Below are 27,091 nucleotides of genomic sequence, written 5' to 3' on the forward strand. Positions count from 1 at the left end.
CACTTATCCAATAGGGGATTCCCTCCCCCTTGAGATCTACCCACTGAGTACCACCCCCAGGGGCACTAGCGGTGGGGCCTCACCTCCTTTGCCTCATGGGAAGGGGCTCCCCCTAGGGATTTATCTCAAAGGAAATCTCCCTTTCCTCACTTTCTGACAGAAGCTCAATGTTACCAGAGCTCTGGTTCTCTCTTGACTTGTCTACTGCAAATCCTACTCTTGAATCTACCCTCGTCCTCTCAATGACCCCTCCAGCTAATCCAGAATAGGGCAAGACTTATCCTTGGCATCAAGCCCAGGGACCACATCTCTCCTGCCCTAAAAACTCTTTGCTGGCTCCTGTTTGCTGCACGGATTAAATTCAAATCTATCTGCATCATCCACAAGGCTGTCTGGGGCCAGGGACCACGCTATCTGCAACTTGCTATCACTAAATATTTTCCCTCTATGTTCCTCTGGTACCAACTAAACAGATTACCGGAGACTGATCTCTTGCTTCAGCAGGCTTCCTCTTGTGGAACAACCTCCCCCTTCCTCTTCGTCCTGAGACGGAGCTCCTCAAATTCTGGAAGCTCCTCAAGACTTTCCTTTTCACTTCCTCCTGCCCTTCTTCCCTCCTCTGCTAACCACAGTCGCTACGATTGGTGACCAGAGCCCTTATATGTCCTCGGGTCCCTGACCTCCAACACCCAATCGTCCCAGCTTCTGCCTACACACAGCACTTGCCTCGGCACCAACGGGCCTACCCCCACTGTTGCCTGCTCTTAACCACTTATTGCAGCTCAACGCTCCCTAGCACTTACTATACTTGAAACTTGAATCTGCTGCTCACCCAGGAGCATGGACATTCCAGCACTTACCCACACTCCCTCCTCCCCTCTTCGTACTTGCACGTTCTGAATACTCACAAGGCCTAGTAAGTTTGTCTTCATTCCCCGGTCTATATATTGTTTTCCTTCCCATGGTCACTCCCTGTTGCCATGTGGGTGCTTTGAAAAACAATTTACTTGTTGTATAAGCGCCTAACAGATGCACAATAAATAAAATAAATATGCAAATGTTGTGAATTTAAGTAGATACAAGCAACAGAAGAGTGTTACTAGAAGGGAATGTTTGTCATGTATTGTTACTCACTGTTCAGTGTGGAACAGATGGATGACTAGATTTGTTTGTGTGTCATCATGTAACACCGTGTTTATTCCCCACATTATACTCAAAATATTCACAATGGGAATTAATAGTTTCCTTCTACACCAGGTGCATCTAAGTCTTCACAAAACAAAGACACCGATTGTTTTCAAAATATATACCTGTAGTCACATCAATGTGGGGGGTCATGTAAGGGAGGCATGGTGTCACAAATATGACACTGACACAAAAGGTACAATTTGAAAACCTTTATCGAAGTTTCAATGGGATTTGAGAAACTCCTACTTTGCCCTATAGCTAGGATGAGAGTAGCCTCGACCATCAAATAATAAATAAACAGCCCTAGTTGAGTCAGTCAAATCAAAATGGCCTATACTAACAAACCCTAATGCCTGCCCGCCCTATATCTTGTACAAAAAGTGTGAAAAGGAGATTATGTATGCAAAGATGAGATAGTGTTCAAATATAAAGAATAAAGGTGGCTGAGTCAGCTCTCCTGCTGGCGTTCGATAGCACAGAGTAAGGTGGTCCCTGTAGGCAAGATGACACACTCTGGTTCAGGTTCTTAACACTTATGAAGTTCAAAACGTGTATTGAGGCCCGCCTGGTCTTCCACGTTGGAGTCTTACTTTCCAAAACATAGTTCACCAAAAGGTTCACGTCGATCCCCCTCTGTCAGGCTCAGACCTCTTAAAGCAAAAGTTCATGTAGGTCTCCCTCAGTCGGGCTTAGACCTTTCACAGCAAAACAAAACACTTGTAGGGGTTCCCTTGCCCAAGCTTAATTCACCTCCTTTAGGGGTTATTTCCCCCAACTTGTTACACTTCCAGTCTCCCTCAGTCAGGCTTGGACTGTTTCCTGAAGACGAAGACCTTGGAATGTGCGTTTTTTTTTCTACAGACCGCCACAGGACCACTTTGACTTTCCAGCTTTCCACTCACACTCCTATGTTATTTGCCCCATTGGTTCCTGGTCTGGGTAGTTCACTGTATTATGCACCAAAGTTCAATGTTCCCCTTTATACTCTCCCCTTTGCTGTGGGTTAATTATGATCTCACTTTTACAATTCATCCACTGTATTGCTACAAACCTTTCACAGAGACTTTCGAGTGGGCTACTTCCTTTCGCCGGACCACTCCCTTACTCAGTATCACTGACTTTATAGCTATCGTTACTTCAAGGTTCATTCATAGGTCTGCCTTTTGCGTCTCATCCACACGCGTTCAGCCTTCAATTGTGCGATATAATGTTGCCATTTCAATCTTTCTTTAGCACACACTGGTCTCATGTCGCTTGCTAACTCGCAGGATGTGTGCATTTCTTTCTTGTCTTTACTGTCTTCTAGTTTACAAGTCAAGGTTAATACCAAAGGCTTGGCCTCGCCTCCCTAGCTCTGCCGTTCACACGGGAGGGTCGCTGGCATCCTTGAAACACAATGCAGCATTCTTGTTTGGGATTTGGCCTTCTCCTTGTGTCTTTCGCGGCCTTTTGGAGGCAACAGCCTCCTATAGGGAACTCCTGGGGTCCGCCACCCGTGGCTCATGTCCCTCGGTCTTTTGTTCTTCTCCAGTAGGTTTGCCTTTGTCCTGCAAGTTCTCATGTTACACCTTGATCAGTGTGTGTCTCTATGTTCCACCTTTTATCTGTGTGAGGAGAGCTAATTGGTATCAGATGTATGCACTTATAGTCAAGTGCCTGACTTTGCCTGACCCAATCAGCAGGACATGTCCAATGCGATATGTAAGAGTTAGCATAGTTACTCTGTCGTTCTCTTCCTCAACCCAGTGTTTGTGTGAAAGGGGTTGGATTGGGGGTGGGAGGGTTGGAAATCGGAGAATCCTATGAAATAGGAGGGATCGTGGTTACAGGAAAGAGGAATACTGCGTCTCACCATCGGCTGCCTCACCCCCACTCTCCCACTTCCCGAAGACCCCTCACCCGATGATCCTCCTGCACTGGTCTACCCACGGGGTCTGTATCCAAAGGCAATGGCCGTGCCCTGGCCACCTGAGGGAGAGATTCCCTGGGGACTAGCAGATGAGATACCCTTTGGTTTCTCAGTCATCTCTTGTGATCATAGTTAAGAAAAATGTACACTTGTATGATCTTACTTTAATTCAACATTAATAACCTATTCTTTTTCATTCATACATCATTCACTTAACCTCATGAATTACCACATACACACTTTGAAACCACACATTTTTCTTTTAAAGACCAGGTTCACGACTATTCAGTAACCAGATTTCTATCCTTTCCCAGCAGATTCGATTGTCCAGGCTGATTATTTCTAAATAGTTGAGCACACTTAATAACAATACCAAACCTGTTCTGATCATGGTGCATATCTAAACTTTTCTGTGTGACAGTATTCAACAGGTAAAAAGGAACCACATATAGTTTGACTTCTGTCTGGTATTCTTTTTCTTAGTTGTGAATATCAATATGCATATAGATAGCAGAAAATATATGCAGTAGGGGAAGAGAAAACACAAAAAGGTTAATCATTTCGATGATTTCTTTTTTCATTTGTATTCATTCTGGAATCTCAACTACTTGCATTTCATATACATAATAATGTATATGAAACAGTCTCCAGAACCACATATTTCAATTGGGCTTTTGCATGTCTGTTTTCAGCAAAATGTCTAGCAAACAGTGATTTCTTTTTTTCTTTTCTTTTTGTTATTTGTTTTAGTGTTTGATCTCTGTTCTGTTAACTTCTCCTTGATCTTCTTTATAGTCTCACCTACATAGAATTTTCCCAAAGGACAGATCAATCCATACATTACAAATTTTGAATCACAGGTAGCCAAAAGACTTGGTTTATATTTTTGGTGAGTACAGGGATGTCTCACATGATCGCCTTTTTGTACATTATTGCAATGCATGCAGTGGAGACATGGAAAGATTCCACGTTTATGTTTCAACATGAATGGTTGTCTTTGTAAATCAGATCTTTCTGCCTTTACAAATTTGTCTCTGAGGTTTCTGCCTCCGGTATAGACTATCTTGGGTGTTTTGGGAAATAATCTGGTTAGTTGAGGATCTAGCCTTGTGGTTTTCCAATTCTTTTGTATGATGCGATTCATCTGTCCACTTTGGAGAATGTCATTAGGTGTATAAAGGGGAGTTCACTCAGAAAAATTCTTTACACTCAAATCACATCTAAGTCTGGATGTTGCTCCTCCTTTTTGCTTTCTCTAGTATGGTGTCCGGATAACCTCTTGCTGTAAATTTGTCAGCAACATTCCATATTGCTTTACAATACATGGAGTCTTCAGAAATAATCATTCTCATATATTGACTGAGTGTCAGATCGTTCGTGAGGTGTGAGGGATGGTAACTTGCATAATGGAGTGTATTGTTAACATCTGTAGATGTACAATAAATGGATGTGATCAGTCTGTCATTTAGAGTGATGAAGACATTTATTAGCCCACCTGCTCTCAGGCAAATGCACTACACGCCTGCGAGCATGTGCTGCACGTCATTATATAACCAGCCAATAAATACACACACTATTCCTACACTGAAGTGGAGTTGACCAAGCAGTGACTACGCTGCCGGTAAGATGCACAACCTTCACTAAGAGGGCAAACATAGACTAGTCTAAGTACATATTCTTTCTTAGAAATACGGGACAGGATCCCATACCATTGCATTTCTATCCTTCGAATCCATGAATTTGAAGAAACACAAGTTAAGCATATGTTCGAATATGGTACTTACTCCATGAACATGACATTCACATTGACTAATCGACTACCTCACCCAAACGTCTATTCTATTCCTAGATTCTTTGATCCAGAGGAGATCATAGCGAGATACGGCTTGTAGCGAGTTACAAGTCTCCTACAAGCATTTCTTCCCTACCACACTGGTCCTAAGAAGATGATGATCTTGGAGGTTAGGCACCTTTAGTTGATATTCACTAAAGTAGGCAAATGTTATTACGAACGTTGGTACACATGGTCTTGTCTGGCATATTTTCCAGAGCAAAGGACAAAGAATTGGCCATACATATGGCCATCGGATCAAGATGACTCATTGTTCAACAAACTGATATCTCCTGGGATCCATTATGGTGATATGGACGTACACATACTCAGTCATTATTTGAACAAATGTATAACTTTGGACTTAGCACAAAACTGTCCTTAGTGTTCAATTTACTTTTTTTTTTTTTTGATAACTTATTTTATTGTTTGTTTTAAAGATCAAGCATTACATCAACCAAAAACCAAAAAAAAAGGAAAACCACAAAGACGCCTCGTACAACATGACCATATCGATTCTACACTCATACAAAAGAAATTGGGGTCTTAAGATGTCTGCTATACTTTCTGTGACGTGTCTCTGTGTTTCGATTACACAGCATGCATATTAGCATGTGCACACTTAGATAGGATAGCATGCCCGCACCTAGATGAAACTTGAATGTTAGCATGTGCCACACTCAGAGCTGTGAACTCCAGCCTGCGCCGCATCTAGATAGGGCTGTGAATGTTGGCATGCCCACACCTAGATAGAATTCTGAACAGTGGCCTGCGCCGCATCTAGATAGGATTGTGAAGGCCAACAAGTGCCACACTTAGACAATATTGTGAATGTTAGCACGCTAAAGGTCAGGTAACCCACTAACCAATATAACCTCAAACTCTGCATACTTATCTCAATCAAAAGTTGAAGCTGCCAACAGAACACCACTCCTCTCACTATCCTACTCCCTCTTCACCTTACTAACGCATCCCCCCTTATCGTTTACAGATCCGCCAGAGCGCCTGGGGACCAATTCCGTTGGTGACGGTGCGCAGTACAAATACCTTTAACATTTAACATATCTTTTGTTTGGTGTGCATTATGATGGTTACTGCGCCTCTTCCCATCTGTTACAAATCTTATCCACTTTTTTAGGACATCCCCTGGCTGTGTAAACTCTTCGTTCCATTGCAATACAAATGTCTGTCTGTGATCCATTGTTCATATTGTGGAGTGTTTCGGAGCCCCACAGTTTTGCAAGGTTCATTTTTATTACGGCCGTGGTTGTCAACAGTTTCTCATGTCTGGACAATTCTCCCTCCTCCTCCACCCCAAGTAACATCAGTTTTGGATCTCTGTGTATGGTTTTCCCTAGAACTCATGAGTTTGTTGCAGCATCGCTGCCAGTATTGTTGAATGCAATCACATTCCCACAGTATATGGAGGAAAGTTCCTTTTTCCCTTTTGCAGCGTAGACAGTATGGGTCTGTAGCTTTCCCCCATCTGTACAATGCTACTCTAGGATAGTATATCCTATGCAGAATTTTGAACTGTATAAGTCGGAGCCTGATCACCTAACGAGGAAACATGAGGGCCGTCGTCCAGTCTTCTACTTGTATATCTCCGATGTCCCTTTCCCATTTGTCCTTCAAGCTGATGAGTTCAGTTGTGGCAAAGGAGGTTATTACGTTGTACATGATCGAAGTGACTTTAGTATCAATCTTTGCTTGCACTATGTTCCTTTCAAGCGGGGTGCTTTCGGCCATTTTTGCTAGTTCTGGAAGGTGTGTCTGTATTGCATGTTGCATCTGTGTATAGTGGTAATGCTCATTAAATGGGAGGTGGAAGCAGGATTCTAGGTACTCCAAGGGCGCTAGTTTGCCATCTTCGACAATGTCGCCAACCATCTTAATCTCATGCTGTAGCCAGCTGTGCCATCTCGGGAGTTTGTTCACCTCAGATAGATTCCCATTGTCCCACAGTGGCTGTAGTGGGGTGATTCTCTTGTCCCACCCTATGTATTTGTGTGTTTCTTTCCAGATCAGGGCGGTTTGTGCTAGCATGGTCTGCGGGGGACGAGTGGTTTGTTGACCTATAGAGGTGTTCGATCTGGCGCCTTGTGTGTCTCCCGGTATTCTCGGTTCTGATATGAGGCAACGTGCGGTCTCCATGTAGCATATCGTTGATCACTGCCATTTGACTAGCCCGGTAATGAGACTATAGATGTGGGAGTCCGATTCCCTCTTCCCATATGGAACGTTGGAGGGTGCTCAGTGCGATCTGTGAACATCCCCACCCCACAATAGTTTCCTAAGTGCACTATCAATCTTTTTAAATTCACTCAATGGAATGTGTAGCGGGGCGTTCTGTAAGATATATAGGAAGCGTGGAAGCGCCAACATCTTGAATAGCGCCGCCCTACCCAGCAAGGTCCATGAGAGAGAAACCCAGTGGCGGGCGTTCTCTGTGAAACTGGCTGTGATTGGGTGTAAATTGTTCTGTGTATTACTTTAGGTCGTTGGTAATTTGTATGCCGAGATATTTGAACTGGCTTGTTACTATTCGAAATGGACAGTTCTCTAGCCCCTCCAGCCTAGTGTTGCCTGCTGGGAATGAGGTTGATTTGGACCGGTTTATGCGTAGTCCACTAAAAGCTCTATCTGTTCAGCAGGCCGGTTACCGTGGGGCAGGAGTTATGTGGGTCTTGTAGGTAAATTAGCAGGTAATCTGCATACAAGGAGACTCTATCTTCTCGCCCATCCCCCCAGTGGAAGCCACTCCATGCCGGCGATGCTCTCAGCAGGGCCGCCAATGGTTCGATGGCAAAAATCATGGCCGACAGGGGGCACCCTTGCCTGGTACCCTTTCCCAGTATGAAGGGTCTGGAGTGCCACCCGTTTACTCTCATTTGTGCCTCTGGGGATTCGTACAGGAGTTGTACCCATCTGATGTACTGGGGCCCAAATCCCATCTGTCGCATTACAACCCAGATTGCCTCCCGGTATACGGAATCAAAGGCTTTCTCAAAGGCTACTGCTAACAGGGCTCTGGGACCTCTTATGTTGTAAGCCTTTTCTATTACTGAGTGGAGACTGCGTATGTTCATGCGGGAGGACCGCTGTGGCATGAATCCACACTGATCAGGGTGTATTAGCCTCGAAATGACTTGTTGTAGTCGGTTAGCCAATACCTTTGCCAGTATTTTGGTCTCACTGTTAATAAGGGATATCGGTCTATATGAGCTATGGCAGTCTGGGGGTTTGTCTGCTTTGGGGATCACTATTCTCGTAGCTTTGCGCAGGTCCGCTGGTAGGCAGCCCTGCTCCCTAGCTCGCCGGAACATTTGCAGCAGATGGGGCTCAATCACATTCGTACGTATTTTGCGCCACATCTCTATCGGGAAACAGTTTGGCTCGGGTGTTTTCCCTGCCTAGAGTTCTGACATTGCCATTGTCAGTTCTTCCTCTGTAATATCGCTTCCCAACTGGGCTTGTTGGTCTGCACTGAGTGTAGGGAGGGCAATTTCGTTTAGTAGCGAGCTATCAATGGGCGATGGAGGCGGTTTATATAGGTCTGCATAGTAGCCTTCAGTTATGTCTTGATCGGTCGGTAGCAGGTCTGTTCCCTCCGCTCTTATCTCCCTGACTTGGTTGCTTCCCGAGTCCCGTTTTTCTAACCATGCCAGCATTTTCCCCGCTTTATCACCCTTTTCATATACTCTGGCTCTCATCGTTCTGTGGGCCTGCTGGGCACAGTTCCGGTTAGGAATGCCACATCCGGTGCCTGTATATTCAAGAGCTGTTACGAGCCATCTCTTGATACCTCCGCCCAACCCGTTGACATTCCATGTTATGAGCCGCAGGACTCTGATATCCGTGTTAGAGGGAGCCCTACGATAGGTGTTTCGTGGCACATTGCATTGTGTATGTGGGTGTGGCGCCATATGCTGTGCGGAGCTCTTATTGAGTGGGTGTACGTTGACTTCTGGACCCATTTCTTAACAAAAAAACATAAATAACTAAAGTTGCTTTGTGTTGTCACCTTTTTCGATTTATCTTTGCCCATCCTCTGGCAGGGGAGAGGGGTCTGCCGCTGCACCGGTGTAGTGGCGTTATTATTTCTGATGCTGATGCGATATATGCAGCCGGGGGGGATTTTTCCCACTAGACGCCAGTGCCCCACGTCCTGCTTTTGTCTTCTTCTATCTGGTGCAGTGTCGATTCAGAGCGAGGTGTGCAGAGTTTCGCCCTCCCAGTATCTCGCCCGGGCCCCTGAGTTCATGTGCACTGCCCCCAATTCACAACTGTCCAGATGCAATTAGGGTCCCAGGATGCTGCAATCTTGAGTCTAGCAGGGGCAGCATGTGCTCATTTTCGATGTTGCTATTGTAAGGGTCATCTGCTGCTGTCCGTTGGGGAGGGCTGGACTGTGGCCAGGGTGTTGCAGTTCCTGCCAGACAGTTGTCGGTTTTCTAGCTCTTCCCCTTGGCCCGCTGCAGGTTTCAGTGTTTTGGGAGTAGGAGGGCACCCAAGCTTGGACGGTCTGCGCGCGTGTGGGCATATGTCAAGGGCCCAGGAGCGCCCACTCTCACCCGCCAAGCCTTAACAGTTCATGCTGACAATACGGTTGCCCCTCTTGGGAAGCCAGGCTCTTTAGTTTCGGGTATCGACAGGGTACCCAGAGCTACCGTGGCCGGTTACCTCTGTTTCTCTGTGTTATTTCGTCTCACTGCGGGTCTGCCTCTGCCCCCACACACACAATATGGGCGATGCCGTCTAGGAGTGCATTTTTTTTGTTACCCTGCACTCACCTCCAGCCATGCCTGCGTCTCTGGGTGGCTCGTTCAGTAGCACAGGAGGTGGGGATCTCCGAACAGCCCCAGCGATATGGCTCCTCACAATCGGCACGCAGCCCCCCAGGCACCAGTCTTCTGCGCCACCGTCGGAGCGGGGGGTGCTGCCCCGTACAACCTCCTCGGTTTCAGTTTGTGGCGGCTCCAATGCAGGGCCACCGGAGGCACTCCTTCAGGTCTTTCAGGCACCAGTCTTCTGCGCCACCATCATAGAGGGGGGCGCCAGCCCGTATCGCCTCCTCGGTTTCAGTTTGCGATGATCAATGTTGATCAGCCTGCACTGTGCTGGGTGGTGTTTACCTGCCCCTCGGTGATCGTTCAGGCAGGTTGTTGTATCGGGGGGGTTCTCCTCGCTGGGAGTCGCTGTCTTTCGTCTCCTCTCATCCCCGTTGTGGAGGTGGTTGACACAGGTTCACCGGTCCACCCTCGGGGATCACCGCGGGGCACTACCTCTCTTTCTCTCGCACATGTGTGGTATTTTCAAGCCCACGGTAGCTTCCCGGCTAGTTGGATTATCCCTCTGTACAGAGCCTAGAGCAGGACAGGCACTTTCCGTTCCCTGCTAGTCCAACAGTGTATGGGCAGTTTGCAGGCTCCGCGGGGATCAGTTCCTCCTCCCCGCGGTAGAGTGTCAAGCAGGGCAGGTGTGTCTTCACTCTTGCATCGGGCAGGCTATGCTCCCCCCTGGCCCCCGGTCGTCTCGGCACACAGGCAGGTCTGCCTTCTTTGTTGTTTATCCTCTTCGGCTCCCAGCTTGCGTGGTATTTGTCAGTGAGGTCTTTACTGCGTGCAAGATCACTCCCCAGGGGACAGTTGGCAGTCCCGCAGCCCTCCAAGACACCCTAGGCCGCTCGACATTCGATCATTCCCGGCTGGATGGCATGCTTGTTCCCCCCTTTGGTGTGTCTGCGTCACCCTCGGGTCTCTGGGCTCGGATCGCAGTATGCAGCCCCTTTTCCCCCTCTATTTCCACATGTAAGCGGCTCTGTCTACTCGTTTTTCACCGCTTTTCAGGGAGTGGCCTGCATAGCAGGGGCAGGCAAGGACTCCTCGTTGCGTGGGATCACAGCGTGGCGGTCAGTCGGTGATCTGTTAGTCCTCTGGACCGCAGCGCATTGGGGCGACACCAGTTCCCTTTCTCTGCCGCCCTCCCTGCGTATCAGTCTTACGCACGGCACTGCAGGCTCATTTTGCACCTCGCGGTCATCTCGTCTCCTTCCCGTTCTGTCGCTGGTCGCTCCGATGGTCAGGGGTTAGTCAGGAGGTCGAATGCAGTGCTAATACTTCGCCCATGTGTGCTCCGATAACAGCGCTCAGCAGAGTCGTTTTCATGCAGGTTCTTCACAGATAGCAGGCTGTTTTAGCAGGATGTGTCCAGCGGCCGCAGGAGCTTCAGGAACTCACGTCCACATTGCTCTGCAGCTGGTCACCTCATTTTACTTTGTTGATGAAATAGGGAAGTTGAAGCTTGAAGACTGAATCAAGAATCTGAACCTTATGAATCATTGCTCCTGGTAAATGGATTTTGTCTCCCGAAACGCAAAAAGCTCTTTTACTATAATTTTTGTTTTCGATTTTTGAATTATGTATATTGACATCAGATGACAAACTAATTATTATATTCACTAAACATTTATTATATGCAACCTTTGGGCTATATGATAATAAATGCCAAATACCCATGAGTTTCGTCAACTTTTGACTGGCCTTGTTGTCACTATATGAGGTGTGCAGGCGACCGGAGTGTCCACCAATTGAGGACACTTTAGTCTTCGTGATTGCAATATTAGCGACTTTTTGTGCCAGAGTCGCACTTTCTGCCCTACACCTGCCAATCTTTATTAAGACCTTCTACATGCCTTTATAACTGTTTCATTAACAAGGTGTGCACTCCTTATAGACTTTCTGCACCCAAAAGTGGGTTAGCCATGCGTTTACTTCGATTCCCCTGAGGTAAATCAGACTCATCTGCTGGCAGCCAAGTATAGATGTTCCTTTGTGTCATCTATGTTGTTGATAGTAATATTCTGTCCTTATCGTGTAGGAAAAGGGGGAAAATATTCTTGAGACCTCACCACGTTTGTTTGGGGAGCACCTTAATATATTGAAGTCTTGTTGGTTACATGAGTATATTTTAGTTGCTCCAACTTCTAGACTTTTATTAAACTAATTTTAGAGGGCACTCTTTATTTTTGTAAAAAAAAAAAATTCTTCTAATGGATTAGTTGCAGTCTTCATAAGGCAGCAGTGACATCTCTTTGTACATTGGCGAAAGGAAAAGCCTTTCTTTTCCATTTATTGGAGAGGAACAAACCTTCAGTTAAATATACCAGATTTTGCTTCCTATTGCATATGACTCCAAAGTTTGAACATAAGGAGTTGGCGGGGGTCAAATGCTATACTCCGTTTAACTCCTGCATGCTGGTCTTTTGCCTATCAATGGTAAATTTGCTAGTCTCTGGATGCGTTTGAGGTTTTATGCATGTCCTGTATGCCTTAAAACTTCGGCTTGTGAATTAAGATGTCTGATGGTCTGTTTGAAAGACTATAGCCCTACATAGTTTCATCGATTACTCCATCTTGGGTGAAAGCTATATTCTTTCTTCCATAGTTAGTGTTAATGTAATTTTGTTTCTGATGCTTGTTAATATGCTTAGAATCGCATGCTGTGCATATGGTCCGACATCCAGTGTTAACCGCAGAGTATTGCATCTCGTCTTTCAGGGACCGAAATGGGACGTCGGCATAAGCGTGCCTGTAACACTATCCCTATCGTGACATGTAGTATACCCAAAATCCCTCACGCGCCAAGGTCCTTCAGATTGTTTTTTTTCTGGCCAGATAACTGATCGCCCTATTGCGGAGCTCTTTTATAAGAGACATTGGTATACCTTGTTTATCGACTTTGTCGATTATCCCCTGATAGTAACTTCGACGGTGCTTCCTGTGCTATGCCGAAGACAACAGGGGACTTTCAACGCCTAGACTCCGGCGGCAGAGCCGTCTACGTGGCCGGGCCCTCTGGCCGGCCTACACAGTAGGGAGAGTAGGGTCGGGGTGGTCATATCCTTTCAGCTATTTCTCTCCTCTTTCCCCTCTAGATCTGGTCATCGCCTTTATTACCTTTCGCTATGGAAAGGACACCATTTAAGTTTTGCCCCTCTTGCAGGGCCAGATACCCTTGGAAGGACTAGCACGATAAGTGCAATAATTGTCTACCCCTTGACCACGAAGGAGCACGGTGCGCGGCCTGTAGACTCCTTTGACCTAAAACGCTTAAGGAACGCTTAAGCGGTGGGCCACCTACGGCATGTCGCGGGCTGGATCTTCTTCCCCCACCGCCGCACCCACCGAAAGTGACAGGGCTACTTGTGATGACCAGGCATCCGTGTCGGATGCCATAGACCTCACAACGGACACTTCTAGGTCGGCGACGTCTGTCCCCGACCCCGCTAGGCCTGAGGTGAGTCACGCTATGGGGAAAACACCTGGCGACAAAGGCGTACAAGATCGCCACACTAAACACACAACCTCAATCCAGGTTTCGACGGTACCGCCAAAACAGGCGAAAGTGTCAACAGGACCGCCGAAAATTCCGACGGAATCCTCTGATCTTCAAGATCAACAGCCTTCCCCACATCCGCAGCAGCATCTTGCGACTGGGCCTTCAAAGAATAAGGGCGCTGCCTTCAAAACACATCTGGCCGTCGAACCGCACTCAGCTGACGCTCCGATGCCCTCCAAGGCCCCGGTAGGAGAAAAATCTACCGGTAGGCCCCCTAGTCGCCCGATAAGAGAAAAATCTACCGTTGGGACCCCTAGTCATACGCCACGACCCACTTCGCCGAACATCGCCAAAAGCATCGCTAGGATTGCTTAGGCAGTGGGGCTGAAGGAGAAGTCTAAAGACAGAACGAAGCGAAAAGAGCGGGCCGCAGACATGTCGAAAGATGCGCTGCAACATCCAGATGCTCAAGAGGACTACGAGGATAGTCTGGAGTCTTTGGCTAGTGCTATTGGAGAAAAAAAATTGGCGCTATCGGGAGGAAAATGTAGATTTTCCACCCTTGACCCTTCTGGTTCATCTAAATGGACCAAAGAAAAATTTGAAGGGGGCATGGACCATTTGGAAAGGTTTGTCTCACTTTCAGAGCAACCTACCCCCAAGAGACCTCGGGAGGACCCTCCCTTTTGGGCCTGCTTCTAAAATTCCTAGAAATGTTGGACCTTCTAAAGAACATTTCACTTCTATCCACCCAGAAGATGAGATCCAGATGGACACTTATCGGGACATTTATGATGAGGAAGAGAGGATACTACCTTCCTACAAGACTATACTGTGGATGACCAGGCGGATCCCACGGAAGGCTGGGAAGACACTCAAGAGGTTGAGACGGAACCATGGGCGCTGCCTACTCACGAACAGGACATGGATTTCCTATGTTTGGATTCCCCTCCGTCCACTCCGGCCCGCCAGGCTTCCCCAGTGGACGATCAGATGGCATTCAATGCCATCTTATGCAAGGCGGCGGATTATTTTAAAATCACCACCCAGGAGGCCCTACCTGAACAAGATTTTGTGGAGGATATTCTTAAAGAAAAAAAAAACCCTCCAGCCAAGCCATACCTCTGCTGAATTCCATTAAAAGGAGATTGACTCCTTCCTTGGTCACACCAGCCCAGACTAGGGCAGTAAATCCAAGAGTGGAGAAATTATTTTGGCCATCGCCTACTGACCCTACATATGTTAAAAGCCACGCCACCCCAACTCCCTAGTGGTTACCACCACCCGGAAACTGGCGGGAGTATGCCTTGCTACGGGAGAGGCACCTCCCAATAAGGAGTCAAAAAGATTGTATGCCTTGGGTAAGATAATAACCATGGCAATAGCTTTTACCACGCGCTCAGCTAAGACTAACACCCAGGACATCAAAGATGACATCACAAATATCATTGATGACATCACTGATGACATCCCATGTGCATTTACTTTTCTTACAAGGGGTTGTGAATGTAATGTTGGCAAAAAAAGTATCAGGGATTATCGGGAGATTTATAATAAACGACATACTTCATTATGCAATGTAGTTTTCTTTTTTTTTTAAAAAAAAACCTTTATTTATTTCTGGCATGGCATTTGGCAAAAGACAAACATGTTGTTTCAAACATTAGGGAGAAATGCATTCTTATCCATTTACAACTTGTAAACTACACAATATTTTCATGTTGCACACAGTTTATCATTAATTGTCTCCGTCTAACTCGCTTCTTCATCCGAGCTGACCGTCGGGGCGTGTAGGTATGCTCTTAGTGGGACCCATATGTCCTTGGGTCTAGAATGGGTTTGTATGCCCTGCACATACATCTCCTCGCTTTCCTGCGTGAGAGCCAGGTTTTGGAGCCATGTTTGGACCGTGGGTGGTGATCTAGACTTCCATTTCAGGAGTATGTGTCTCTTGGCTACTGCTCCCGTCACAGCGAACAGTCCACTGACCTTTATTGAGGCCTTTTTAATGTCCCCTAGTAAGTATTTGAGCGGGGTCACCGGGATATGGATGTCCAGTATGTCACTCCTCTTCTCTGCCACGTCTTCCCAAAACTGACTGATCGGTGGGCAGTACATATGTATTGCATCCGCCTCAATTGTTCCGCATTTGGGACATGCTGATTGTTTGGAGGAGTCGAATTTGGCGATCTTTTTTGGAGTAACATGTAACTGATTGAGGTTTATGAACTTGATTTTTGCATCTACATTGATGAGGGAACGAGGCCTGTAAGAGGAAGGGTCGTGAGGCGGTTTATGCGGTTTCAACAAGACCGTGATTATGGCCTTGCGTAAAGGTGGTGGTTTAGTTCCTCTCTCCAGGGACTCCTCCCATACTCTCAGAAGTCGAGGGGCCAGCTCTGTGACAAATGCTTTGTATAGGTCTGTCGTAATGCTGTCAGCTCCTGGTGTTTTGCCCATCTTTAAGACTTTAATTGCTTGAGTTACCCTGTCTTCATCTGTGAACCTTGGAAGTATGAATCTAAGTGTTGCTGAAGCTCTTCGGGTGACTTCTGGTCCCTGTTTTGGTATAACTCGGAGTAATATCGTAGAAACACCTCATTCATCCCTCTCTGATTCGTAAGAGTTATTCCTTTTTCATCTGTGATGCTGGTGATTTGCCCTTGGCCTAATTCCGACCTGACAAGGTTTGCCAGGAGCTTCCCTGATTTGATTCCCTCTCCATAGCTTTCATAGGTCGTATCATTTTGTGGACTTCCGGGTCTGCCAGTGTGTTGAATGCTTCGGTGGCTTCCTGTAGGGGGGGCTAGGGTGTTTTGCCCAGGCGATCTGGTATACGCTTCCTCTGCCTTTTTTTATGCGGGCTTCTGTCTGGGTCAAATTCGAGCGTATCTCTTGTAGTCTACCATGCACCATGGCTATCAGCTGCCCTCTTAACCATACCTTGAAGGTTTCCCATATTGTGGTGTGCGATGACACGGAGCCCACGTTGCGTTAAAAAAAGTCGGTAACTTCTATGTGCAGTGACTCCACCAGGGCCTCATCACGTAGGAGTGGTGGCGGCATCTTCCACATTCGAGGGCTTTGGGGTCTGGAACCTAATTGGATGTCTAGTATGACCGGGGAGTGGTCTGAGAGGGTGCAGGGTAGTATGGTGCACTCCTTAGTCTCCTGAGTACATTCCGTGGAGCAAAGCCAGTAGTCTATCCGGGAGCTCGAACCATGAACGTATGAATGAAATGTAAACTCCTTTTGATGCGGGTGAAGTTCCCTCCATGCATCGGCCAACAGTAGTAAACGCATGGCATGTTTAATGGTTGAAGCCGCCTTCGTTTCCCTTCTACCTCTTGTGGTTGTTCTGTCCATCTCGGGGTCTAGGATGGTATTGAAATCCCCGCCCCAAATTACCTTCACCTCTCCTATAGGCAATATCAACAAAAGTATCTGGTGGTAGAACTCCGGGGTATCAACGTTAGGGCGATACGTGTTGAGTATTGTATCCTGTCCCCGAAGCATTCTCCATATGATTACATATCTGCCCTCTGGATCACATTTGGTTTTGGTTATAACGAAGCCTGTTCTTCGGTGAATAATTATCGCCACCCCTCTGGATTGTGAGGAGTAGTCAGTAGTGATCACTGGTTGACCCCAGGTGTGGCTTAGGGAAGCTACTACCTTTTCAGTTGCATGAGCTTCTTGCAAAAGCAGGATGTCAATATGGTGTCTTGTAGCATAAACCATTACTTTTCTAGCTTTGATTGGGTTAGACAGGCCTCTTATATTCCAGGATAAAAACCTAGTGCTCACCATCTTATCTTGCGTTGCCATTCTTTCTGCCCTGTGAAATGTGTGCAACGTATGCAACGTCCAAATAAAAGTCTCTCGGGTTTCGCCGTGCCAGGTTTTATATATAACATAACAACATTTCTCCCCAACATGGGGTAAATTCCCTGTCCCTCCTCATTCCCCTTCCCTCACCAACCCCCCAATTGGGCGGTGTGTCCCTCATAACTACTTGCAGTACTGCAGCAATGGAGGCGGCGTGCTTCGTCGTCGAGTCCAGCACCGCAGCCTTCAAAAGGGTCGTCTCCCCCATGGTATGGCTCCTCCTGTGTAGTATTTGTGAACGGCTATCCAGGAGGCTGGTTCGTGTAGGATGGCGTGTAGCTGCTCTTGGCCGTGTTGGGGATCTTCGATTCCACATATCTCAGGGCTTCTTCTGGTGTCTCGAAAAAGTAGGCCTTGCCTGCAAGTTGGATGCGAAGTTTTGCCAGATACATCGTAGCATAGATAATCTTCCTTTTTCTCAACACCATCTTCACACCATCGAAGGTACGTCTGGCTGATTGTCCTGCGGTCGAGTAGTCTGGGTATATGTTAGTCATATATCAGCAGGGCTTTTTCTCGTGCTAGTTTCAGGATCAAGTCCTGGTCTCTATAATTCAGTAAGCGTGCTAGAATGGTTCGTGGCAGGGCTCCTGGTTTCGGGGGGACGAGGGGGCAGCACCTTGTGAGCTCTTTCCACCAGAAATTGACTTGAGAGCTGGTTGTCTGGGAACAATGTGCGGAGCAACTCTTCCAGGAAATGTTCCATTGGTACGTCGAGTCTCGTTTCAGCCACCCCGACCATGCGTGTATTATTGCGCCGTGATCGCTATTCTAATTCGTCGCATTTTGCCTGCAGGATCTTGATGTCTTTGTGAATGTTCTGTCTTTGTTGTGTGAGGTGGTCACATCTTCTAGGGTACTCACTCTTTCCTCCGCCTCCGAGACTCGGGCGTTGACCTGTCGTATATCCGACCGTATGGAGGCTAAATTCTCCTAGATATTGTCCAGCTTGTTGTTGATCGCTGCGAACCCCTTCTCCATCGCCGCCATGTATGGGGCCATGTTTTGCTCGGGTGGTTCCGTCGGGGTGTTCTCTTGGGTTAAGGACTGAGTTGGTTCCATGGAGAGGGTAGATGTAAATGTATCCATGGGTCCTTTCTTTTTGTTTTTGGATCCTCCGCCCATCATGAGGGTTCCCCAACTGGGCGCCCCGCAGTGTCTTCAGAACAAATATATGGTTGTACTATCTACTTGTTGTCTTGGTGATGGCTGAATGATGTATGCACTGCCCCTCATTTGAAGTTCTGAGTAGAGGGTCACTGGTTTTTATCTGTATTGGGGCTCTTGTTGCTTACATATTCCCCCACATGTAGTGCCTCTGAATGGTAGGGTGGACAGCTGGAGCGTGGTCCCCAACTTGAGGTGCGGGCCAAAGCTACGAGTTGTTGAGGTGCTGTGTGGATGTCTGAATGTCACCTTCTTGCCTGGTATAGTATAAATGATGCCCCCCTTTCGCAGTAGCAGTTTGGGACCGGGTGTTCGGGCCTATTGGTACCTACGTGCCGTGTAGTGGCCGGGTATCGTTCAGCAGGTCCAGCGGAGCAGGCTATGGGTTTACGTTGTGATGGCTGCCTGTCCAGATCAGGAGCGTGTGACCCCAGAGCCCCGCACCAGCGCGTACCTTCTGGAAGGGACCGGTGCGTCCCACTGGAGGACTGTAGTCGTGAAGCTGCTTGTCGAGTTTGCCCCCAGAAGGTGCCGCAGCTTTGAAGTTATTGTAGTGCCGTGTGACTGTCTGAATGTCGTCTTCTTGCCTTGTACATTATGGATGATGCCCTCCTTTCGCAGCAGTAGTTTGGGTTTGGGGGCTCGGGCCTGTCAGTGCCTGCGTGGCCGTGGTATGGCTGGGTATCGTTCCGCGGGTCCAGCGGAGAAGGCTATGGGTGCACGTCGTGGTGGCTGCCCGCCCCCACGAGGAGTGTGTCCCCGGAGCCCCGCACCAGCGCATATCTTCCGGAAGGGGCCGGTGCTTCCCGCTAGGGCTGCAGCCGTGGAGCCGATTCTTGCGCGGCCCTCCAGAGAGCCCAGCGGCTTTCAAATTGCCGGGAGCGGGCCTGCACAGTTGCTTTCTTTGTCCCTCGTTTTGTGCGCCCTCAGTGCCCGCTTCTACCCGGGTCAGGGCTTGACAGATTCAGGAGTGGATACGCACCAGTTCCGCCGGCACCCGCTCCGGTGTTCCTGTCCGAAGGGCCGCAGAGGAGCCGACGTGTTCAATAGGGACGGTGCTCCCTCTCCGTATTACGGCCGTGTAGTGTGTGGAGCAGCGCAGGCCGTACAAGCACGGACGCAGCCCGCCACCCGCACTAGGCTGATTTTCGCAGAATGGGGCCGCTTCAACCACCGAGGGTCAGCCCAGTTGTGCCCCCAGGTCTCCGCTCCTCGGATCTGGGGAGAACGCCTCACTCGGAAGAGAGATACTGCAGGATTCTACATTCGGGAGCTTGCAGGCTGCCTAGCACTCGGACTAGGCGGCCATTTTCGCTGGCGTGCAACAGTGCCCCCCCACGCAATTCCATTGGAATGTTCTTTCTAGTACAGGAACCTACTCATACAGAAATGTAGGTATTGGCTGCAGCATACACCACAGAGGTGCTATATTTGTAGTTTTCCAAAGTTTTATATAATAAAATGGTGAATGCTTCTGTATCAGACTTTTCCGTACTGTGAAACATGTACTAAGTAGCTAATAATGCATCACTTACTACATATTTCTACTAATACATACAAAACATAAATATACTACAATGCATACACATATGGGGCTTATATATGGAGAGTAAAGTAAGCAAACAAGAGGCAGTATTATTAGCAACTGTGTATAATCTACATGATTGTATTCACGCACAAAAATGATTGCTGTGTTTAGGCCTGCTTCTTTCCCTTTATATGTACATCATAAGATGCAATTAAATTCTAAGGAAAGTAGTGTAAGAACATGTGAGAATAGCAATATCTATAAATGTAATACCTTTTGAAAGTTAAGTTTCTTACTGTCAGTAAATAAAACCACCTGGCCTAGATATGGCAGTGAACAAAAAAGATGGGGCTAGACATGTGATGTCATCAATGATGTCATAAATGATATTTGTGATGTCCTCTTTGTCCTGGGTGTTGGTCTTAGCAGTGCATGGTGGTGGCGCGAGTTATGGTTGCTTAGTTTACCATAACTGGTGAATTTCAGGGGGTTTTCGATTTTACTTGTAACCATAACGTCCTTTTAACGTTTTTTTCCTCGATTTCATAGGTTTTTATTAGTGCAACTTAACCATAACATGCCTTTAACAGATTTTTTTCTTTTTATTTATATATATATATTTCTGAGGCTTGTGGAATCTGCTTAGATCACATGCTGTGCATAGGCCGACATCTAGTGGAAGCTGCGGAGTATTACAGTTTGTTTTTCGAAACTCGAAAATGGGCGTCGACACAGGCGTGCCAGTAATACTATCCCTAGTGTGACGTCCACTGTACCCAAGATCCCTCACGCGTCTAGGATCCTCAGATTGTTTTTTTCCGCCATACTGGTTGGAAGCATCTTGCGGAGTCCCCTGGCCTTAGCCTTACTTTTGCTAATTATTGAAGTTTAAAATTATTTATTGACATCCTTCCCCACCCCAACGTCGACCCTCGACACTCGACGACGGCTGGAGAAGACATCGACCGTCGGCTGCTGCACGACGGATCTGGGCCTCGGAAGGCCGCTGGCCTCGGCCAGGGCCTAGTAGGCCGCTGGCCTCGGCCCGGCAAGTAGGGAGAGTGGGGGGTGGTACATACTCTTCAATCTTGGTATATAGGTACACCTTATATATTTCCAACACTTACCAGCCCGCTGCCTCAAGGTGCGTATGGAGGGTACCCCTTTCCAATTCTGCCCCAAGTGCAAGCGCAAATACCCTTGGGTCGACAGGCACGCCACGTGCAATCTCTGCTTGCCGAGGGACCACCCCGAAGCGAACTGCAGAGCGTGTAGTAGGTTTAAGCCTAAGACACTTAATGACCGTTCGACAAAGCGTTGGGCCCACCACGCCAGGCAGGCGGCCATGGCAGCGGAGGGCGCCTTCAGCGATGGCAGCGACGCCGTACTTTCGGACGGCGAGGGCATTACGGCGTCGAAAGACTGCCGAGCGCAGGTCCCCGACCTCGGAAGGTTGTCCGGCAGGGCGGCTATGGGGAAGACCCCCGGCGACGCAAGCGCTACACACCCTACACACACTAAGCACACTAAGTCCAACCGAACCTCGACGACGTCGACTTCTCGGAAAGAGGCACAGATAGAACGGTCCGACTCGGTGTCCTCTGGGCGCTCTCGATCGAGATCGCCTCATGACGCAAGGCAATCATCCACTCTTGCCAAGAGTGCCTCGCTCCCTAGATTAACGGAAGTTCGATCGTCGGAAGACGAAGACGACTTCCACCCCCAGGCCGCGCTCCAGGAGACCGAGGCCGCAGTTAACACCAGCGAGGCCCCACGCTCGAAACACACAGATACCTCTCCCGACCCTCGACGCCAGGCGTCGAAAGTCTCTGGGGCCTCCAAGGGGCAGGGAAAACATTTTTCCACGCACGGGGAGGGGGGGAAACAGCGGAAAGCACAGCCTTCCACTCCTGTAAGACCATCCTTCCACCCTAAGCAGACAGACAAACACAAATCTACTGGGACATCAACATCCAGCAAGGGTACCCTTGATAAGTCCTCTAAGTTGCCTACTAAAGTCATACCCTGTTCCAAAGAATGGTCCAGTGAAGACATAGACAGGGTCATGTCAAGGATGTCTTCCTTAGCTGATTTTTATGACAAAAACCCAGAACATTTCCTTTCGTATGACCCTCAAGGGGCCACACCCTCAGGCTCCTCTGATCCTATCCCCCTAAGTAAAAAAGCCCGGTTCGAAAGACCTGAACCCTTCGAGGTGCAGCCTTACTCTACTCCATACTCTACTCCACACCCCAGATACCAAGGACAGCCTTTCCCTGAAGGGGACCAGGAGTTTAACATTATGGAGGAACAAACCGGGACTGAATACTATGCGGATGATGAGGACCTGGAGGAGGTAGAAGATGAGCAGGAAATTTACAGAGTAGATTCCCCGGTAGAGAGCGAAGCCCCAGTTACCGACTCGCCAGTTGATAACCAGCCCCTCCTTAATGAAGTTCTCGCTCGCGCAGCAGAACATTTTCACATCGACACCCACGGTGTACAGGAGGAAAGGGACTTCGCAGAAGAGTTGGTGGGAGAGAGGAGGCCGGTCGCTCAGACCATCCCTATCCTTAAATCCATCCAACGTAGAATAGATCCATCCCTGGTGAATCCTAACCTCACCAGAGCCGTCAACCCCAGAGTCGAAAAACTTTTTCGGGCAGCCCAGTCTGACCCTCTTTATATAAGAGGACATCTTAAACCAGACTCCCTAGTGGTTACCAACACTCGGAAGAGGGCTGGGACACCCTTATCGTCGTCAGAAGCTCCTCCCGACAAGGAGAGCAAAAAACTGTATGGGTTTGGCAGGAAGGTAGCCTCAACTTCCGCCTACCAAGCAAGGATTGCAAACTCCACCACCCTGTTGGCAAGTTACAACTGCCATCAATGGGAAGAGGTCGCGGCGCTCATAGCCTCTGCTCCTGAACCGTTAAAGGGCCAGTTGGCTCGGATCTCGGCAGAAGGGAGAGCCGTGTCTGGTTGCATATTAAAAGCAACTTTCGACGCCGCGGACAACGCAGGAAGATTGATAGCGGAAGGTACTGTTATCAAGAGACATGCGTGGTTACGGCAGTCGGGGTTCAAAACAGAAACCCAGGCTTCATTAATAGACAAGCCGGTGGAACCCGATCTATTGTTTGGGAAAGCGGTCGAAGACGCACTTAAGAATGCCAAGGACGAATACGAGACTCTCAAATCCCTTGGCCAGCTTACCAACAAACCCCCTAACCAGAGGGGGAACAGTAATTTTCGTCGCCCACGCGGCCAAAATTCACAAAGAGGCAACTATGCCCAAGGACAGGGTACACAATGGAACAACAACCAGCAGTCTACCCAAAGTTACGGCAGGGGTAACAAGAGAGGTCGTGGAAGAGGCAGAGGCAGCCCCAACAAGGGAGGTGGCACGCCTCCACCAAAGCAGTGACGCTCAGTTCAGGGTCCCTTCTCACGCAACCCCAGTAGGGGGACGCATTTCCAACTTCACCCAGGCTTGGGAAGGGATCACCTCAGACAGATGGGTGCTGTCAACAGTGTCCACAGGATATTGTATAGAATTACTGCAGCGTCCCCAGAACCACCCTCCACGACAAAGAATACACTCCTTAGAACATCAGAAGATCCTTCTCGAGGAGATCGCCATTCTGCTAGAAAAGGACGCGATAGAACTCGTCCCAGGACACCAGATAAACAAGGGTATCTATTCAACTTACTTCCTTGTGCCAAAGAAAGATTTGACAATGCGCCCAGTATTGGACTTACGGCCTGCCAACAAGTATGTCAAGCCCCAAAAATTCCGTATGACCACGCTACAAGAGGTAATCCCCCTCCTAAAAAAGGGGGATTACATGGCAACCTTGGATATGAAAGATGCTTATTTTCATATTTCCATGCTCCCAGCGCACAGAAAATACTTGCGCTTCAAGGTAGACAGTCGCCACTACCAATTCAAGGTACTGCCCTTTGGAATAGCTTCAGCACCAAGGGTATTCACCAAGGTACTGGCGGTGGCAGCTGCACACCTACGCAGGGAGGCAATCCCAGTGTACCCTTATCTGGACGACTGGCTCATAACGGGGGAAACCCCAGGAATTTGCAGGTCAAACATTCAGAGGACTATCGACCTCCTCCACGAATTAGGCTTCTCTATCAACGAGAAGAAGTCAAGTCTGGTGCCAAGCACCTCAAAACAGTTCCTAGGAGCAATCCTAGATACTCAGAAAGGGTTGACCTTCCCTTCGGAAGAGAGAATTCGAAATATACTACTGCAAATTCCACATTATCAGTCAGGTCAACAAATAACGGTACGCAAAGCAATGCGGTTACTGGGCATGATGGCGTCATGCATTTACCTGGTCTCCCACGCGCGTCTGCGCATGCGTCCCATGCAGGAATGGTTGGCGAAACAGTGGTCTCAGGCAAGTGGTCAGTGGGACGATCTAGTGGTCGTTTCGCCAACACTCGTACAGAGCTTACACTGGTGGACAAGAGAGAATCTCGCAAGGGGAAAACCCTTTTACGATCCCGAAGTACAGGCAGTGGTGACTACAGATGCATGCCTGACTGGGTGGGGAGCTCACCATCTCCACCACACAGCTCAGGGTCTCTGGTCTCACTCAGTAGCCAAGAACCACATCAACCTGCTAGAGCTTCTGGCAGTATTCCGAGCGCTTCGGGCGTTCGAGCCCCATCTGCTAAACTTGTCGGTGCAGATCCGGACGGACAGCACGACAGCCATGTTCTATCTGAACAAACAAGGAGGGACTCGTTCGCCAAATCTGTCCAAGCTTGCCCAGAAAATCTGGATATGGGCACTCAGACGGAACATCTTCCTGTCATCACAACATGTTCCAGGGGAGCTCAATTCCCTAGCGGATGCCCTAAGCAGAGACTCCCTCCCAGAAGAACACGAATGGGTCCTTCACAGAGATATCGTAGAAGATCTCTTCTCTCAGTGGGGTTTCCCCACTATAGACCTATTCGCCACAAGCGAAAACAAACAATGCCCAGGATTTGCATCCAGGTTCCCCCAGCCAGACTCCCAAGGGAACGCCCTGTGGATGAACTGGTCAGGGATGTTTGCGTACGCTTTTCCACCAACTCCTCTCATCAGGAAGGTGGTGTACAAGATGAACAAGGAATCGATGACGCTCATCCTAGTTGCTCCCATGTGGGCGAGACAACCATGGTTTCCACACCTACGCAGGATGGCGGTGTGCGAGCCCATCAAACTCCCAGCCTGGTACAACCTACTGTCCCAGCAACAAGGTCAAACAGTGCACCAGGAACCCAACTCAATGAACCTGGCAGCATGGCTCCTGAGGTCATAGAGTTTGGGCATCTCAATTTACCACAGAGGTGTATGGACATCCTAAAAGAATCCAGGAAACCAAACACAAGGCACTGTTACTTTGACAAGTGGAAGAGATTCGTTATTTGGTGCCAGAATAAACAAATCAACCCAGTTGATTGCACTCCTTCCAACGTTGTAACATACATGCTCCACCTGCTGGACGCAGGGTTGGTTTTTAACTCTCTGAAGGTACACCTGGCAGCCCTCTCGGCTTACACCACATCCCAAAACAAAGTATCGTGGTGGAAAGTACCAGTAGTTAAAGCCTTCATGGAAGGAGTAAAGAGACTTCACCCTCCTATTTCGAACCCACCGCCAGGATGGGACCTCAATGTGGTGCTAGCTAAGCTCATGGGCCCCCCTTTCGAACCCATGCATAAAAGTAGTCTCAAACACCTGACTTATAAAACGGCCTTCTTAGTAGCCATTACCTCTATAAGAAGGGTCAGTGAAATTCAGGCTCTGTCAGTGCAGGATCCTTTCTTTACTATCCACAAAGACAAACTGGTTTTACGCACACACCCTAGGTTCTCACCTAAATTTATATCTAAGTTCCATGTAAACCAGTCCATCGAGCTTCCGGCTTTCTTCCAGAACCCGCAAAGCTCAGCTGAGGTGAAACTACACACCCTTGATGTGCGTAGGGCGGTCCTCTACTATGTAAATAAAACCAGACCGCTAAGGAAAACAGATCAACTGTTTGTCTCCGTAGCTACAGGCAGAGAGGGGGATCGCGTCTCAAAAGGCGCGATCTCGAAGTGGATTATCAACTGTATACAGCTGTGTTACTCTCTTTCTGAAAAAACTCTGCCTTTTACGCCAAGGGCCCATTCTACTAGAGGCATTGGGGCCACTCTGGCTTTCATTGCAAATGTTCCCCTCGACACCATTTGCAAAGCAGCTACTTGGAGCTCTATTCACACTTTTACTCAGCATTACTGCATTGACACTCATTCCAAGGCAGATACATAAGTGGGACAAGCGGTTCTAAGACACCTGTTTGCTCATGACCCTTCTCACATCCCACCTCCTTCTTCTGGTACTGCTCGCTAATCTATGCACAGCATGTGATCTAAGCAGATTCCACAAGCCTCAGAAGAGATACATTACTCACCATAATCGTATTTCTGATGCTTGTATCTGCTTAGATTCACATGCGACCCACCCTTCCTCCCCTCCGAGAGAAGGCGCATGATTGCTTGTAGTCTTACCTTTCTGTCTATCTGCTTGGATTATCTGTACTCGCGCTACTCCTCATGCTTCCTCATGTCTGAAAAAATACAATCTGAGGATCCTAGACGCGTGAGGGATCTTGGGTACAGTGGACGTCACACTAGGGATAGTATTACTGGCACGCCTGTGTCGACGCCCATTTTCGAGTTTCGAAAAACAAACTGTAATACTCCGCAGCTTCCACTAGATGTCGGCCTATGCACAGCATGTGAATCTAAGCAGATACAAGCATCAGAAATACGATTACGGTGAGTAATGTATCTCATATATAATTAAGTGGTTTGTGTTAGCTCTCCATCCTCAGCTTTTGCTTTTCCCTTTTTTCCCCTTTCTCCTTTTTCTTTCCAGATGTTATTTGACATTGTAACTTGGTCATTCTGCATCTGCAATTGTAATAGGTCAAAGGGACTGGCTAATATTATTAACACATGTACAGAATATGTGCACAACAGTACAGATAACGATCATTATTTTAGAGTCCATTTGTTTCAGTCTGAGCTCCTTTTCGCCTCCTCTTGTCTAGGGTTACTCTTTTCAGACCGATACATTTAAGATCCCATTTGTTGCCCAATTGATGCATGCTTAGTCAATGGTGCTGCCAATGCGAATTTTGTATGTTAACTTACAATAGTAGTCATATGTTCACGAATATGA

General features: G+C 48.0%; 1 protein-coding gene across 2 annotated transcripts in view; it reads left to right on the forward strand.

Annotated features, from left to right (window-relative positions):
* The window catches only part of CREBRF (CREB3 regulatory factor), a 741,844-nt gene that overhangs the window by 645,170 nt on the left and 69,583 nt on the right, over positions 1 to 27,091 (forward strand). The gene's annotated exons all lie outside the window — the stretch shown is intronic.

This window comes from Ambystoma mexicanum, chromosome 3p, assembly GCF_040938575.1.
Source record: "Ambystoma mexicanum isolate Mex_15411 chromosome 3p, UKY_AmexF1_1, whole genome shotgun sequence".
NCBI classification, from domain to species: domain Eukaryota; kingdom Metazoa; phylum Chordata; class Amphibia; order Caudata; family Ambystomatidae; genus Ambystoma; species Ambystoma mexicanum.